This window comes from Alexandromys fortis, unplaced genomic scaffold, assembly GCF_014885135.2.
Source record: "Alexandromys fortis isolate MF-2015 unplaced genomic scaffold, M_Fortis_MF-2015_v1.1 scaffold_256, whole genome shotgun sequence".
NCBI classification, from domain to species: Eukaryota; Metazoa; Chordata; class Mammalia; order Rodentia; family Cricetidae; genus Alexandromys; species Alexandromys fortis.
The window spans coordinates 1,631,082-1,649,060 of record NW_026068135.1 but is presented as its reverse complement, the minus strand read 5'-3'; the positions used below and the strand labels follow the sequence as shown (position 1 = coordinate 1,649,060).

The window sequence follows — 17,979 nt, the reverse complement described above, 5'->3', positions numbered from 1 at the left end:
TATTTACTTTTTATCCTACAAACTTGCTGAATTAAGATTTATGATTAGGATTTTTTGGTGTGCTGCTCTTAGAGTTGGGAGGCACAGCTTCAATGAAGAGCAAAGCCATGTTGACTGGAATTTGGAGTCTCTTAGGAATACTTGGAAAAGTAGGCCAAAACTTGACTAAGAGGGAATTTGTATAAGTTTCAGGAACCCTGAAATTCATGGTATAATCTCTTTTTCCCTTAAATTAAAAAAGGAAGTGATGATGTATACGAGCTTCCATTGTCTATTGTGTAATGGAAGGAAGCAGGCAACCTTGTCAGTCAATTTTGTTGTGATACTCATGCACAAGGCATTTTTTGCTTTCAGTGACATTTCTATTCCTTTAACCTTCTAGGAAGATTTCTGGTAACCATACATAGTCCTCCCCGTGCTGCTAGGAGATATGATCTACCACGTCAGGGTTTCTGCCTGCAGCGGGCAGACCGTACATGGTGTTCCAGTCTCACAATTACTAAGTTCACAGTAAGAGAGGATGACACAGGACAAGAGCGGGAACAACCTTAAGGTTCCTCTCACGGATCAACGCCAGACATCTAATGAACTACGGAAACACGTAGAAGAAACGGCTGGAAATGTCTTTGCAAAATAGCATTGCAAACTAGGAATCTATTTCAGCCCATTTCTTGCCCCTGTATTCTTTTTTAAATATATTTTTATTTTTCCATTCAAAAATTTCCACTTCCTCCCCTCCTCCCATTCCCCTCCCGCTTCCCCACTCCCCCTCCTTCCTCCTCCTCCCTCCTTAAGAGAGGGCAGGGTAGCCTGCCCTGTGGGAAGTCCAAGGCCCTCCCCCCTCCATCCAGGGCTAGGGAGGTATGCATCCAAATAGACTAAGGTCCACAAAAGCCAGTACATGCAGTAGAAACAAGTCCCAGTGCCTTTACCAATGGCTTCTCAGTCAGCCCCCATTGTCAGTCACATTCAGAGAGAGAGAGAGAGAGAGAGACCCACATCAGAGCACTGGACTGGGCTCCCAAGGTCCAGTTGAAGAGCAGAAGGAGGGAGAAGATGAGCAAGGAAGTCAGGACCACGAGGGGTTGGTTCACCCACTGAGACAGTGTGACTGATCTAATGGGAGCTCACCAAAGCCAGCTGGACTGGGACTGAACGAGCATGGGATCAAACCAGTCCCTGTATTCTTTAGCTTGGAGATTGCTGGCATTTCTGGAAGTAAGTGCATGTGTGAAAGAACCAATGGCATTCTTATTTTTCTTATTTTGAGTTAAACTTTGAAAAAATATTCTGAGATTGATTCTCACTCAGTCTTTGGGGAATCGTGGCAACATTATTGGATTACTTTAAAATGTATCCTCTTCTGAATCCATTAGAGTTTCTTAAGATGTTTGAATGCAAAATATGTCCCCACGGGCCCCTGTGTTTGAAAAGGTGGTCCGCAGTTGACAGCTGTTTGGGGATAATGTAGAACCCTTAGGAGGTGGAGCCTTGCTGGCGGAAGTTGGTCTGTGGCAATAGAGACATCCATGCCCAACACAGAGTTCCTGTCTTGGGCAATCCTTGTTCCCCTGCTCCTGGGGCTCTGCCTGTAACTGTGATGGAGAAGTATCACAGTTTGAAGCTCTCCTTGCCTGGTCCTGCTTTTCACATCCCGTGCCCACATTTCTGTTGACAGACGTCAGAGCTCCATGGTGGTCCGAGGTTCTCTCTTCATGGTTCAGCTTCTTCTCCTTTTTAATTTTCCTTTGTTTTTACAGTCATAGAATTTCACAACCACAGAGATCTGAGAGGTTTTATTATTATTATTATTATTATTAGTAGTAGTAGTAGTAGTAGTAGTAGTAGTAATTTTGACTTCCTTTGGGTTTTAGAACACATAATGAAAGCCACAGACCCCACCCTTGACAGGCTACATTCTAGACAAACCAAGCTGTCATTGTGGGGAGGAAGAGTCAAGAGCTCATCGGATGGGATGACTGAGGTGATGGCTCAGTGTGGAGGAGTGTGGGAAAGAAGGGATGCTCCAGTGGATCAAGGCGAGTAGAAGAAGAAAGGTATTGTCGGATGGCATGAATAGCATTGCTGAGCTTTCTTTGCTAATTTGTCGCTGGAAGGATGAAGTTTACCGTGTCTCCCCTACCTTCACCCGACACTCACTCACTTGGGAACCCGGGACAAACTGCAAGGCCTCCATGCCACCAGCTGGCCTTGTTTCTAAAATCCCCAGGGAAATGGGTGTGAGTCTCATAGCAAATGTACAGATGGCCCTCTGTCTGCAGGGTCTGCATATGGAAAATATTTTTTTTAATTGCACCTTCAGTGAACATGTACAGCCCCCCCCTTTTCTTGTCCTTATGCCCTGTAATACGGCACATTATTTCCGTAGCATTTCTAATTCTTTTATTTTAAATGATCTAAAGATGATTTCAAATATACAAGAGGGTTAAACAGCTTCAGTGGAAATTCTATGCCGCCTAATTCGGTCTAATTATTCTAACGCCACTTATTTATATGCATATATGTGCTTGCAGGTCAGAGAACAGCTTGTGGGAGTCAGCTCTCTTCTTCCACTAAGTGGGTCTTGGGATTGAACGCAGGTCTCCTTACCTGCTGAGTTTTTTTTTTTTCCATTTTATATAAGGTACTTGAGAAGCCTCAGATGTTGGTACCCCAGCAGGTGCTGGGTTCAATCCCCTGCGGGTACTGAAGGACAGCTGTATTCAGTGTCCCTTTAAGGGCTTCTTATGAACTAACTAGGTCAAGCAGATACCATTATTAACTCCTTCTTTTTAAAAGTTATTTTTTATAAGCCAATCCCAGTTCTCCCCCGCCACCCCCCCCCTCCGTATTAGCTCTGTTTTGTAGCTGAGGAAACTGGGCCTAAGGACTTCAGTTCCATGCCCAAGGGGGATACAAATCATGCCTCCCATCTGAGCGGAACCCCGGCCAACTCGGCAGCACTTGCTCTGAAAGCCCGCCTTGACAGAACATTCCAGTGTGAATACGCTGTATTAATCCGCGATCCAACCTTGACACTTCAGGGGGAACTGAGTGCCCATGTGCTCTGGCGAGACCTATAATTGCCCACAGGACTGCATTCTGTCCGCTTTGGGCCCAGTGTGGTGTAATGACACTTGTCCCTGTTTAACAGAGTGGGAGAATGAAGGGGGTGACGACTGCTAAGGGTTTGGAATCTGTCTAATAAAAAGCTTTGTCTCACAGGCTCCCACAAGGGAAAAGAAGGACTTTTAATAGGAGTGAGAAACCGAGGAGCCCTCAGGAGCAAGAAGCACTTTGTTCTTCGATGGTGATCTCTTCAACTAAGAGCTATCATTTTGTTTAATGATTTCCAACCCGAATAAGCAGTACAACAAGTGAGCCTCGAAATCAGTTAGCCAACCAAAAGGCAAACATTTTGTAACCAGGAGATAGGGGAGCTTTATAGCCTCTAAACAGGGTAATCTTCGAGCACCCCCTGCCATCTTCCCTGCCGGCAGCACAAACAGGTGGGTTTTAATCACTGTACCTGCCATAGCTGGAAGAGCCAGCTGATAGGAAGATTAGACCCAGTTTGTTCCTGGGGGAGCAGGTGACCTTAGAACCACGCCGTGTGCTTATTTTGTTTGTATGTTTTCAAACCGACTGCAAGGGATTAAGAATGCAAACACTATAAAGATGGCAGTCAATACTCCTTCTGCTTAAAATGATAGGCTAAGGCCACTGGAGTATATAAACACTGCCCTTGGAAGAGAAGTCCAGGGAGGGGGCCTGTTCTCAGCAGCGCCATGCTTTCGGTCTATAACTCCAGTGCCACCCTCCTTGGGATACTTGTTGCTTCGGCTATTTTGATACTTTTCCTTATACATTTCTCCATAATTTTTTATGATTAGTAACTTAACTTGGGCTTCTCCTAGCATGCACTTACCTCTGGAGCCATCTTGGCAGCCTGATTTTGACTTTTGATTTTAGAAATCCATGTTGTAGGAGTCTGCGCAGTCTATAGAGAAAGTTCAAAACCTTCGTCAAGGCTGTACTTCTTGGCAAGAAGCCTTTAGTGTGAAATTTGTAAAGCTTGTCTTCTCCAACCATAGATCAGTAACGAACTGGGATTTAGAATCAGGAAGAGCCCAGTTCAAATTCTACTCCAACTTCATTTATTATTCTTGTGATTTCAGTCACTTATGACAGCCTCGATCGCGTGTCACTCAGACCTCTTGCTTGAGAGTACTCCTGTGAGCTCATTTGGTTGAGGTCACATCCTGAGATGCTCTCTTCCTGACCCCATTTCCTTCCTTGTCTTCTTCACGAGGGTGATTGGCATTCCACATAGATGGCAGCACTATCTATAGGCTTTCTCTGCATTCCCCTGCCCTCGTTAAAGACTCTGAGCCCTCCAAGGATCTTTCCGCTGAATATCCTTCCAGTCTTTGCTTCATTAGGGGGGCGAGGGTGTCTGATGAATTAGCACAGCCAGCCTCTTAAATTCTGTGTGACCCAGGATCCTCACCTGTAAAATGAGGCTATGGTAATCTGTCTCTTGATTGCAGTAAAAAAAAAAAAACCGATGCAAATAACTTCAGAAAAAAAATGTCTGGCCCCTGTCACACATAAGCTATCATTAATTTCCATCTTTTGCTTCCACATTGCCTACTCTTGCCCCTTCCCACTAACACTGTCTCTCTTGAAATATTCTGTATCTGCTCTCTTCAAGTCCCAAGGCATTAATTAGTGAGACTCCCCCATCTTGCCTACTAGCCAGTGTTAATATACTAATGCCAGCAGAGTTTTGATGTAGGTCCTCTGAGAAATAACTCATAAGGCATTCAGACAGTGGAAGAAATTAAGTAAATCAGGAAATGGTGCTGCCTTTTGGTGCCCACACCATTTTTTAGTTATCCTAGGAGGCCCACAGTGGCAACCTGCTGAATGACATGCCCTATGCTGCTTTTCTTTCCTGTTTCACCTCTCCCCTTCTCTTCTGGTGTAGGAGGTCCTTCTGTCTTTGTGTTGCTTTCGTTGGTTAATAAAGAAACTGCCTTGGCCTAGTTGATAGGGTTGATAGGGCAGAACTTAGATAGGCAGGGAAGACCGAACTGAATGCTGGGAGGAAGAAAGGCAGAGTGAGAGAGAGACACCATGGAGCCACCAGAGACAGATATGTTGAATCTTTCCTAGTAAGCCACTGCCACATGGAGATACGTAGATTAATAGAAATGGGTTAAGTCAAAATGTGAGAGTTAGCCAATAAGAGACTAGAGCAAATGGGCCAAGCAGTGTTTTAATTAATAACAGTTTCTGTGTGGTTATTTCGGGGCTAATATAGCCGGGTGGCCAGGACGAACAATCAGCCTCTCCCTACAACACTCTTCTAGTACTTGCTCATCCAGCTCTCAGACTACTTGTACTCGAGTCTACTGACTAAGCTTGACAGGCCACCCTGATGAAGGCAGTCCATATTCTTCCCCTGTCTAACCCTTTGATCCCCATTCCTGATATATGTCCCCATTTCATTTTCATCCATATTTTTTTCATACTTCCTTTCACAGGGGTCATTTTCAGGCTACTCCATTCCTAAATGGTCTTACCCATCACCGAATCTTTTCAGCATGTCTAGCCTTTGGACAACCAACTAGATAAATTGAATTGCATCAAACTTAAAAACTTAGGGCTAGGGCTATAGCTCAGTAGAAAGAGCACTTGCCCAGTCTGCACATACTCAGAGTTCAATTTATAGTACTAATACAAATTTAAAAAAAAATCCTCCTTCAAGCTAGATGGTGGTGGCACACACCTTTAATCCTAGCACTCAGGAGGCAAATGCAGGTGGATCTCTGTGAGTTTGAGGCCAGCTGGTCTACAGAGCAGTATCAGGCCAGGCTCCAAAGCTACAGAGAAACCCTGTCTCAAACAACCAAAAAAAAAATCCTTCTTCAAAGAACCTTATCAAGAATATGAAGGATAAGTCACAGTTAGGAGAACATATTTACAAGTCATAGAAGATATTTATGTCTAGCATATACAAAGAATTTTATAACAATAATAAAAAGATGAATAAGCCAACTAAAAGAGATAGTGGATCTGTATAGGTATTTCTAAAAAATACAGAAATGGCCAATAAAGACATGAAAATATACTCATATCAGTAGTTACCAGGAAAATGCAAATCAAAACATGAGGACTTAAAGACAGATTGTATTGTGTATTGAATTTGCCAAGATTTTAAGTATTCTTACTACACATACAGTAAGTATGTGATGGATATGTTGATTTCATTGACTATACTAATTTCACTATGTATGCACATGTTATAACATTATTGTAGGCCTGATGTAGTGACACATACCTTTAATCCTAGTACTCAGGAGGCAGAGGCAGGTCTGGTCTACATAATGTGTTCCAGACCAGCCTAGGCTACATAGTGAGACCCTGTCTCAAAAGAGGGGGAGGCAGAGAGATGACTTAGTAGTTAAGAGTACTTACTGCTTTGCTTCTCTTAGTTCAGGTTTCTACTGCTGTTATGAAACACCATGACCAAAATCAAGGTGGAGAGAAAAGGGTTTATTTGTCTTACCTTTTCATATCACAGTTCATCATTTAAGGAAGTCAGGACAGGAACTCAAACAGGACAGGAATCTGAAGGCAGGAGCTGATGCAGAGGCCATGGAAGGGTACTGCTTAACTGGCTTGCTTCCCATGGCTTGCTGAGCCTGCTTTCTTATAGAGCCCAGGACCACCTGCCCATGGGTGGCTCCACCTACAATGGGCTGGACTTTTCCCAATTGTTCATTAATTAAGAAAATGCATTACAGTGGATCTTATGGAGGCATTTTCTCAATTGAGGTTCCCTCCTCTCTGATGACTCTAGCTTGTGTCAAGTCGACATAAAACTAGCCAATACCATGCTCCTGCAAAAGACTCAAGTTCAATTCCCAGCACCCACATCATGTGATTCATAACCACCTGTAATTCCAGGTCCAGGGAATCTTACACTTCTGGCATCTGTGTGCACATGTCCCAGTCCAGTTAAAAACAATAAAAAAATTTGAAAAGAAATACCATATGAATCAAAGAACTGTTCAAATTAAAAATTGTGTCACAACCACTTCAAAAGCAACATATTGTTGTATACCTTAAATATAGGCAATAAATAAGATCATGCATAGAAAAGAGAATTATATTTCAAAATAAAAACCACAGTGAGGCATTTTACAACCAATTAGAATAACAATAATAAAATACAAAGAGTAGCACGTACTGCTGAGGGTGGGGAGAAAGTGGAACTCAAGGAGAGTGGATGTAAAAATAGTACAGCTGCTTTGGGAAACAGCCTGACCATTCATCAAAAAGTCAAACATAGTTATTACATGATCCAGCTATTCTGCTCTTAGGTATATACCAAAGATGCACCAAAACAGGCATCTGTACAAAAATTCATGTGTGAATGTTGATACTAGCATTTTTCATAAGGGCCTCAAAGTGGGACAACCCAAATATCCATTAACATTTGCATGGATAAGCAAAATATTCTACATGCACACAAGCAGGTATTACTTGATGTTAATACACACTATGGTGTGAGTGACTTTGAAAACTTTATGCTAGGGGAAAGACTCTAGACACATAAAACAATATTGTATTTATAAGAACGATCTAGATGACATAGCCATTGTTCTCATGAACTCCCTGCAGCTGTGATTACCGGTTACCTGCATAAGACCTGCACAACTTTGGACCTATCAAGTTTCTGTCCTGGAAGGCGCAGTGGAGGGGAGATGATCCTGAGGCCACACCCATCCCTGTGGAACAACTGTCAAAGGTTGGTAGGGGAGAGTGTGTTATCTTTCTTTTTTAAAAAATTTGATTCATGAGCTCATATGTATGGGTGTTTGTCTGCATGAATGTCCATATACCATGTTCACGAAGTCCTCTTAGAGATCAGAAGAGGGGGTCAGATATCCTGGAACTGGAGTTATAGACAGTTATGAGCCATCATGTGTGTGATGGTGTTAGAACTTGGGTCCGTTAGAATAATATTCAGTGCTCTTAACCACTGAGCCATCTCTCTAGCCCCACAACTTACTTTAAAAAACAAATATGTAATTATAGCATTTCCCCTTCCCCCTCTTACCTCCCACTGCTCCCACATCCTTCCCACTTCCTCTCAATTTCATGACCTCTTTTTAAAAACTTCTTGATTATATATATTCATATATGCATATATGCATGAATATATAAATATAATGTAGTAAGGAGCTGCTTATTCGTCCCAGCCACCTAGACTTGAAATAATCACACAGAAACTGTATTAATCAAATCATTGCTTGGCCCCTTAGCTCTAGCTTCTTATTGGCTAACACTTACATATTAATTCAACCCATCTCCATTAATCTGTGTATCACCATGTAGCAGTGGCTTACTGGGTAAAGTTCTAGTGTCTGTCTCCAGCAGGGCTTCGTGGCTTCTTTCTCATTCCCCCTTCTTTCTCCCAGCATTCAGCTTAGTTTTCCCCACCTACCTCTATTCCCTGCACAGGCCCAAGACAATATCTTTATTAACCAATGGTATTCACAGCATACAGAGGGGAATCCCACAGCAATACAACATGCTGAGTCCATTTAGCGTTGTTTGTTTTCAGGGATGACATCTTGCTGCTGGTTAACCAATTAGGCAGTCTCACAGAAGACTTCTGGCTCTTATAACCTTTTTGTCTCCTTTTCTGCAATGTTCCTTGAGCTGTGGGTGTAGGAGCTGTGTTGTAGATGTATCAATTGGGGCATGGGTATCTCGTGTTCCAGTCAATAGTCCCTCACTCATACTCATGTGAGAAGCTGTAATTCAATTAGTAGAGCACAAAGATGTCAAAATAGGAGGGTAACATCTTGGAAAGGATTGGGGAGGAAATGGAGTAAGAGAACCACAATGAGAGTAAACAAGATTACAATAGGTAGCCAGACAGTGGTGGTGCATGCCTTTAATCCAGCACTTGGGAGGAAGAGGCAGTTGGATCTCTGTGAGTTTGAGGCCAGTCTGGTCCACAGCGGGAGTTCCAGGACAGCCAGGGCTACATAGAGAAACCTTGTCTTGAAAAAAAGAGTGTAATAGGTTGTGTGCATGTACAAAATTGTCAGAGAATTTTCTTAAAGGAATGTCCAGACTAGACAGAGACAGAAAGTAAATTAGTGGTCACCAGGGTGACTAATAATGAACACAGAGATTGTCTTTGCAGTGATGAAAATGTTCTAAAACTTGATTGTGGTGATGGTGGCTCAACTCTATGATGACACTAAAAAAAGAACAAGTTGTGTACTTTAAGGAGGGAAATGGTGTGGCTTATGATATATCTCAGCAAAACTAGTTTTACTATTTTTGGCCTATTAGCCATGGGCAAACAAGTATTAGCAAATACTTGAGGTCTGATTTGCCACTCTGTTTATTTTCCACCTAAAATGATTAGTATATTTATTTAAAAAATGTATTTGGGGATATGCAATACACAGCTATATTATTTTAAAGTTTGAAACCGAATTGTGAGCAACCTTCCACCTCATAGCACAGGCTTCAACAACATAAAAAGTTTAAAGATATTTTGCATTGCATTGTGTGTCTGAACCTGTATTTATTTAACTGAGCCGTCTTCATTTGGATGGCCTAACATGGACCTATTATCAATCTCGTTGTTAAATAGGCCAGTGGGTGAATTTCTTGTTTTTAACAGCAACTGCATTCTGTGGCCCTTTTACAGTGGTCAATTGTAGTAATCACTCTTGGGGGCCCACCACCCAGCTCCCAAATAAATACACAGAGACTTATTCTTACTTATGAATGCCTGGTCTTAGCTTGGTTTGTTTCTAGTCAGCTTTTCTTAAATTATCCCATCTACCTTTTGCCTCTGGGCTGTTTCCTTTCTCTATTTCTGTATATCTTTTCTTTCCTTCTTACTCCATGGCTGACTGGGTGGCTGGCCCCTAGCATTCTCCTCTCCTCCTTTTCTTGCTCCTCCCTCTTTCCTTTTTCTCCCTCTATTTATTTTCTCTGCCTGCCAGCGCCGCCTATCCCACTCCTACCTTGCTACTGGCTGTTCAGCTCTTTATTAGACCAATCAGGTGTTTTAGACAGACAAAGTAATACAGACAGCTTCATGAAGTTAAATAAATGCAACATAAAAGAATACAACACATCTTTGCATCATTAAACAAATATTTCACAGCACAAACAAATGTAACTCTTCTTACGCTAATATTCTGCAACAATCAATGTGAAGTCTCTCTTTTAAAAACTTTACTAAAGGGACTAGAGAGATGGTTCAGTGGTTAATAGTAGTGACTGCTCTTTCAGAGATTTTTTTTTCTAAAAATACTTTACATATATTACATCCTGACCATACTTACCCTCTTTCAGACAGAGATTCTTTTTTTTTTTTTTTTTTTTTTTTTTTTGTTTTTCGAGACAGGGTTTCTCTGTGGCTTTGGAGCCTGTCCTGGGACTAGCTCTTGTAGACCAGGCTGGTCTCGAACTCACAGAGATCCACCTGCCTCTGCCTCCGGAGTGCTGGGATTAAAGGCGTGTGCCACCATCGCCCGGCCTCTTTCAGAGATTCTATTCCCAGCATTCATAGAGCAGTTCACTGTCATCTGTATCCAGTTCCAGAAGACCCACCGCCCTCTTCTGGTCTCCATGAGCACTACATGCACATGGAACACAGACATAAATGCAAACACACACACACACACACACACATAAAATAAAAGGAAAAAAAATCTTTTAACTAAAACACGTGGGAAACCGCATCCTTCCTAAACGTGTAGGTGGCCACACCTCCTAAAGAGCCATACCATGTAACCTGCAGCTAGCTCCAGGAGCAGCAGCCCTAGCAGTTCAGGTGCCCCCTGCTTACCAGGATTTTTTTTTTCATTTGATCAGTCGACAGTGCATTCAGCTAGTGAACCTACCATTTGCCATCTTCGGAGCAGGGCCAGTGGAGATGACACAGCTTACCATTTAATGCTACCTGAGACCTCTCTGCTCCCTGTGCCTGGACTCTCCTGCTTTCTGTGCTCTGATATGTGGTAATCTGACCCTTCACCTGAGTGTCAAGCCTTTGTCACACGCCATAACTGAGAGACAGTGTAAAGGCAGGATTGGGTTGGGCTGGTTGAGGGGTAGCTTTGGGCGTGTGGTGGTCTTCCTGGCCCTACACATCTGACAGAGGTTGGCATGGAGGGCCTACCTATGCAGTTACAAACAAGGGCCAGATGTTCTAAACTGGTCATCCTAAGTTTAGTGGCATGTTGAAATCCAGAGGTCCCTGAAAATGTAGGGATGCCTGGGATCCAACTCTAGAAATTTTAATTTAGTTGCCCTTGGATATGACAATGGGCATGGAGATTTTTTTTAAGCACCTAAGTGATTCCATATTAAAGTCCTCCTTGTTTTTTTGTGAGGATGTTGCTCAGTGTCAACATTAGCTGAGTGTTAGATGCCATGTCTCAGTGCCTTCATAATGTCTGTATGACCCATGCATTTATTTTGTTTTCCTACGAAGGCTTGCATAGCACTGTTGTGACCACATCCCAGTTCTTCCACAGACTGAGATGACAATCTCTAAGATGACTGTGGACATAGTGAGTCACTTGGCTTACTAAGAATTAAGGTAATTTAGAACAATAGTGAGTCATGAAAGTCACTTGTTAAGTTTTTTTGAGGTGCTTTCCTAACTCTCCTGCAGATAGCGTGCCTTGATCAAATGTGGTTGGTGTATAAGGATGGTTTCAGATGCATCAGTTACATGAGAGATATGCAGAGCCACCATGCCTGACCTGTCTGAATTGGTCCCTCAACACAAGCCTGGAAGGGTGTCCAGGATGTGAGGCTAACACCTGAAAGAGAAAATAGTCAGTTACTATACCTGTGCAGCAGTTAGCACGCATAAGCAGAGCCTCTTTGGGCACCGAGACATGGGAAATATGTGCTAGATAGAGTAATAAACAGTCAATACAGAGACACGGGGCATTACTTCCTGATTACCAGGAAATTAGCACGGACCCCCCCAGTGTTGTTCTCCTACACGTTCTCATGGGAATTCTGATGCGAGAATGGAGTTTCCAGAAACCCCATTTTCCCCAAGGCAGGCCAGTGGATCCTGGCCAGCGGGTCTGCTCCTGCAGAGTTCAGAGCTGATGATACATTTTCCCATGTGCTATCAAAGCAGTGGTGAGTTCTGTCTTATATTTATATAACCAACAGAAAGAACCTAGTTTAGAGAAAACAGGCAAAGAAGGGAGCTGAGAGTAGCAATTTCTTAGCCTGCTCTATAATTTAGTATGGTATTCTCTGTGGAAGGAGAAAATGATCTATCCCTGTATTAACAGACAGGAGAGGATGAGAGAAGGAAAAAAAATCAAACAGTTTGGGCCCTGGTCCCAGAATTCTCAATGTGTTAGGTAGGAAGAAAAGCCTTTGATTTTTTTTTCATTTTAGCATCATACAAAGTTATTGGTTATTTATGGAAACAGCAGATGCACAATTAAAATATAAATCAACAGGTGGATAAACGGATGAATGGATGGAGCAACAAGCAGTGTGGTAACAAGGTGAGGAGAAAGGAGAGATCACAGTTGGGAAAGCGTATTGGGCTGCTTTCAGTTGGCATAACAAAATATCTGATACTGGATAATTTATAAAGCAAAGAAGTTGCTATGGCTCCCACTTTTAGAGGTCTAAGACCTTTTAGTGTGCTCTAAGACTCCCCCAGGCTGTACCATAGCATAGTGGATAGTATCATGGTGGGAACACCTGTGAAGGAGGGATCACAGGAAGCCAGAGAGTGATCCAGGCTTTCCTTCTTTTCATTTAAAATAAAACTAACTTTCCCCAGGCTAACTTACTCCATAAGACTAGCGTTAGCTCCTTCTAGGAGCAACACCCCGATGATCTAATCACTTCCAGCAGCCCTTATCTCTAGAGCTTCCCCCCGCTTCAACGCTACCCCCTTCAGGAACACGCTTCCGGAGCATGAATGTTTGGGTGTTACCAGGAAACTAAGGAGCCCCACATTTGGGTGCGATATGGTAACAGGAAAGTTGGAGTTTCCTCTTTTGGATCTCAGTCTCATAAATAAAAGAATGTAAAAGCTGACTCCGAAGGAAGGTCAAGGGCATTTTTCTTAGTTTAGTAGAAAAACAACAGGGCAGGCAAGCTGTAGATCTTGGAAGAGAGAAAGCCAAGCCCGTTTTTTTTTTTTTTTTTTTTTTTTTTTTTGGTGTTTCAAGACAGGGTTTCTCTGTAGCTTTGGAGCCCGTCCTGGTACTAGCTCTTATAGACCAGGCTGGCCTCAAACTCACAGAGATCTGCCTGCCTCTGCCTCCCAAGTGCTGGGATTAAAGGCACCACTGCCCAAGCCCCTTTGTAAGCAGCCCCATGGTCAAAAGGAGGGGCAGCTTCAGAGGAAAAGTGAGGAAACTAAGAGTATGTCCAGGAGGTGGTGGCGCACGCCTTTAATCTATCAAACTCCATAAGGAGCCTCTTCGATGCTTGAAGAAGCCTCTTGAAGGAGATTGGTGCTGCCAGGAGCAGATGTGTCTCACTGTCATGAAAAGTCCTAACTTCTTAAAACATTTTAAATGCCATATTCTGAAGGTCTCTGAAAGATTTGAAGAATATCTAACTAACTGAAATATATCTCTATATAATCTAGAAAATCTAACTAACATGACTACAATGTTGACTATTATAGATAACAATATATTAACCTATATTTCTTAATTATACATTACATTTTCAAATGAGTTAGACAATCACAATATCCTAATCAAGAGCAGAAATATATATACACAGTATGACAAAATTGACCTTAAATTTGAATCAACAAACCAAGATCCATACCAATGCAAATCTCTATAGCATATCCCCTTTAAATGTAAAAGAACATTTATAAACAATATTTGGGAATATGGGCATAGTCCTGTCCATACTACTTCCTGCTGTTACGGGGTGCTGTTAATCAGGTCTTTCATGATGTATCCTGTGTGCTAGGTTTATCTTAGTCATAAGTTGGGTGAAGTATTTTCTTTATGGGGGTGTTCACAGCCACCTTTCAGGGGGTCTTGTTCCATGAAACCATATTGGTATAGAAGCAATCCACAGGTTCCCATTTCTGTGAAAACAAAAAAGAACTTTTTTTCCAAAGCACCATATCCTTAGACTCAAGATACCTTTACAATATACATGCTGGTTTAGCTTAGCAACCCATATAATAAAATGTCTCTCTGTACTTAGCTCCTTCACAGTTAAAAAATTCAAAGAAAACACAATAATATACTTAGTCCAGACTCTCTGTGAATTTTCCATATTTACATGTCTTATTTTTCTTTACTTCTTTTAATCTATGACTATCTATACTCTGTTTCTTTAAAGACTTTACCCTTTTTTTAAGCATTAACTTTATTTTATGGCTCTCTATACTCTTTTTCTTCTTTCTTACAAGCCTTGAAAAGGAATTCTAGACCAAAAAAATATAGAATTTAACACAGCTTCTTGTTGCTTGCTCGCAGCTTGCTGCAGCTCCTTTGAGAGAGATTTTCCTGATTCAGACCTTTTCCTTCAGCAGTGCTATCCAGAGGGATAGTCACCTACAGATTTCTAACTGGCACCCTGATAAAAATGGCTATTCAGTACCTATTCCTACCCCTTTACTTGTGCTTTGATGTATTTAGTAGAGTCCAGAAATAGAAAAACTATATTTCCCAGACTCCCTTGCAGCTGTGTAATTTACATTCCACCAATTAAATATGGTCATGTGAGACAAATTCAGAACCTGTTTATTGAAGTGGGCAAAGAGTCATGGTAAGAAGCTTTCATGTGTAGGTACAGGTTGCAACAGGTCCTGAGTAATTCCAAAGCCAGTGGTTACAGCAGTTTCTTCCCTGTCCACAGATTACATCTGCAGGCAGTAATGCTGGAACCAGATGATGACAGGTCACCTTCCTGATTTGCTTACACAACTCCTACTTGAGGGAGGAGAAGATTTGCTATTAGGAGTTGGCATATGTGTGGTGTGTGCTATATGCTAGGCCCAGATGGGCTGGCTTTTTCTCAACAGCCCTACCCAGCACAGGGGTCATCCTCACCTTCCCTGAGGCTTTTCACCTCGTCTATAGCTCTCTATTAGTTAGCTGAATTCCTGAGCTGAATTGCAGACTAGGATTCTGTCTTACCTTCTTCTCAGAAGGTACCTGGGCTTTCCATGCAATCCCTGTAGCCCCTCTGTACTTCTGCAGATCTGACCATCCTTCTGCCTTTAAGCTTTATTTTTAGTTATGTGCATGTATGTAGGAGGGTAGGGGGCTGGGATGTGCATGTGAGTGCAATTTGTCTGCAGAAGGCAGAAGTGTGGGATCCCCCAAGGACCTGGGGTTACAGGTGGTTGTGAGCAGCGTGATGTGGGTGCTGAGAATTGAGCCCAGGTCCTCTGGAAGTGCAGTATATGTGCTTACCGCTGATTTATTTATCTGGAGAATTTACTTCCCCAGATGTCTCTGCATATAGCTGTGACCTGCACACAGACACTAGAAATCCATCTTATGTCTACTTGCCAGCCTAGGTGCCATGACACTGGGATCTATGTGTATGTTCCTGGCGGGGGGGGGGGGTACCTTTGAAAATCCTCTATAAGGCCAAGCATGGTGGTATATGCCTGGAGAAGTTGAGACAGGAGGATCACAAAGCTGAGGCTAACCTGGACTGCCCAGTGCCCAGTGACAATTTTTACAAAATCGCTATTTTGTTTTTGATTTTACAAGAAGGACGGGTCCTCATTAAGAATCCCCAGAAAAGACCTACTTCATGATGGGACAGAGGCGAGAGGTTGGAAAGCAGCCAGTGTCAAAGTCTGGCACCCAGATGGGTGTGCCTTCCAACTGCCTCCAAGCCACAGAGGGCACAGACGTGTGTAGAGCTGCTGGCCCAAGCTCAGCACGAGACAGCCGTCTGACTTCTTATTACCAGCCCGTGCAGAAAGGCAAAGATGGCCGTAGCCAAGCATTTGCATGCTGTGAACTGTGCGAAACGAACTCTGCCATTATCTCATGGACTTTGAAAGCTGCTTAGGAAAGAATACCTCATCTCAAAAGAGGATGTGGGGTGAGAAGAGGAGGGGGACAAAAGGGAGGAGACAAAGTCCTGTGGGAACACAAACCACGAGTCTCCCTTCCAGAGTGACTAACAGCAGTTTGTCTTTTGACCCTTGCCCTAGAAACATGCTGAACAAGTCTAAAACTGGACCAGGTTGTTTGTAGAAATGTCCTCAGGGCTCAGGTCCTCCTGCTACTGTAATGACAGCCCAACCTATGTTTTCTTTTTTCCTGATCACCACCCCCAACGAACAGATACCATTAAAACAAGAGGCAGTGATACAGACCAGAATCCCAGCATTCAGGAGGTGAAGGCAGGAGGAAAAAAGTTCAAGATGAACTTCTGTCATATAGTGAGTTCAGGTTCAACGTTAGCTTAAGCCATGTAAGATTCCACCTCAACAAATACACGAACAGACGTGCAGACAACAGCTAACATGTTAAGTCAGAAGCAGCTTCTTGGGCATAGCAGGCCTCACCCTGCTACTGACCGTACATAACCTACAGGGGAGAGGTGAAGAGGAGCGTGTGGCTCCAACAACACAGGCCTAGCCTCTGTGCGTACTGAGGCAAGAACAGTGAATACACACCTAAGAAGAGACGGGAGGTAAAAAGGCAGCTTTGAGTTTAGTTTGCATTTTTGAGACACGGTGTCACTTTGAAGTCCAGGAAGGAAGGAAGAAAAAAGTAGGGCACCAAAAGAAACTCAAGCCTGCACCCTCAAACTAAAACCTTTAGTACCATGTTGGTGCAGCCTAGGTCATGCTTCAACAGTGAATGAACCACATTTTTTGGCCTTAAGGTACTGTAGATGCTACAAATCAGGCCTCATAGACACCTTTCTTCTTATGTAGGTCTCTAACTTGTCACCTGAAGCTTCCTGGCAGGAGTGACTGCACTTGACCACAGTGATAGTTTGCAAGACAACATACCCCTAAGTGGCTTCTTTCTCTTCTCTTCCTTGTCTCACTTTCTCACTGCCCTGCCAATATTTCCAAAAATCTCCCAAATAAACTACTCAACCTCAGATGTTTGTATCACCCCCTACTTCTAGGAGAACTCGAGCTGAGACATCCTCCAATATTTATCCATTTTAGTAAAACCTGTTCTCGTCCCTAGCCTGCAGCTCTTGGGGCACATGCTACCAAGGATAGCCCAGCACAAAAGTTGTATAAACATATTTAAGCATTGTAAGATTTTTTTGTAGCTTGATTGTATGGTTCATAAGCATAAACTTTGTAGACATCAACATTACATCACGTGATGTAATAAGAGCGGCAGGCTGCGTTCCTGCCGCCGGGGTTCACGGCCGCCTGGCTAGCTTATGCCCCGAAATAATTACACGGAAACTGTATGCTTTTAAACACTGCCTGGCCCATTAGTTCCAGCCTCTTATTGGCTAGCTCTTACATATTGATCTAACCCATTTCTAATAATCTATGTAGCCCACTAGGTGGCTTACCAGGGAAGATCTTAACCTGTGTCTGTGTGGGGTGGGAGAATCATGGCGACTCTTCGACTCGGCTTCTTTCTCCCAGCATTCTGTTCTGTTTACTCCGCCTATCTAAATTCTACCCTATCAGAGGCCAAGCAGTTTCTTTATTACTTAACCAATAAAACAACAGATAGAAAGATGACCCTCCTTCATCATTTCCTCTTTTTCCGTTTAAACAAAAAAGAAAGGCTTTAACATAGTAAAATTACATATAGCAAAACAGTTATTAAACAAGAATCACAGTTACAATATTTATATCTATTTTATCTTTTATCATAACTAAGGAAAACTATAACTATTCATTCTTCAACTCCATCAAAGACTCCAGAAGGATATAATATTACTTAAGTAAAC

The 17,979-nt window shown here is 42.6% G+C and overlaps 1 long non-coding RNA gene across 1 annotated transcript in view; it reads left to right on the top strand.

The window, feature by feature from the left end:
- The window catches only part of LOC126491066 (uncharacterized), a 48,208-nt gene that overhangs the window by 9,441 nt on the left and 20,788 nt on the right, over window positions 1-17,979 (top strand). The window contains exons 2-5 of the long non-coding RNA XR_007589311.1: window positions 383-1,218; window positions 1,875-2,057; window positions 3,226-3,509; window positions 7,693-7,819. This is a non-coding gene — a long non-coding RNA (uncharacterized lncRNA). The remainder of the gene's footprint in view (window positions 1-382; window positions 1,219-1,874; window positions 2,058-3,225; window positions 3,510-7,692; window positions 7,820-17,979) is intronic.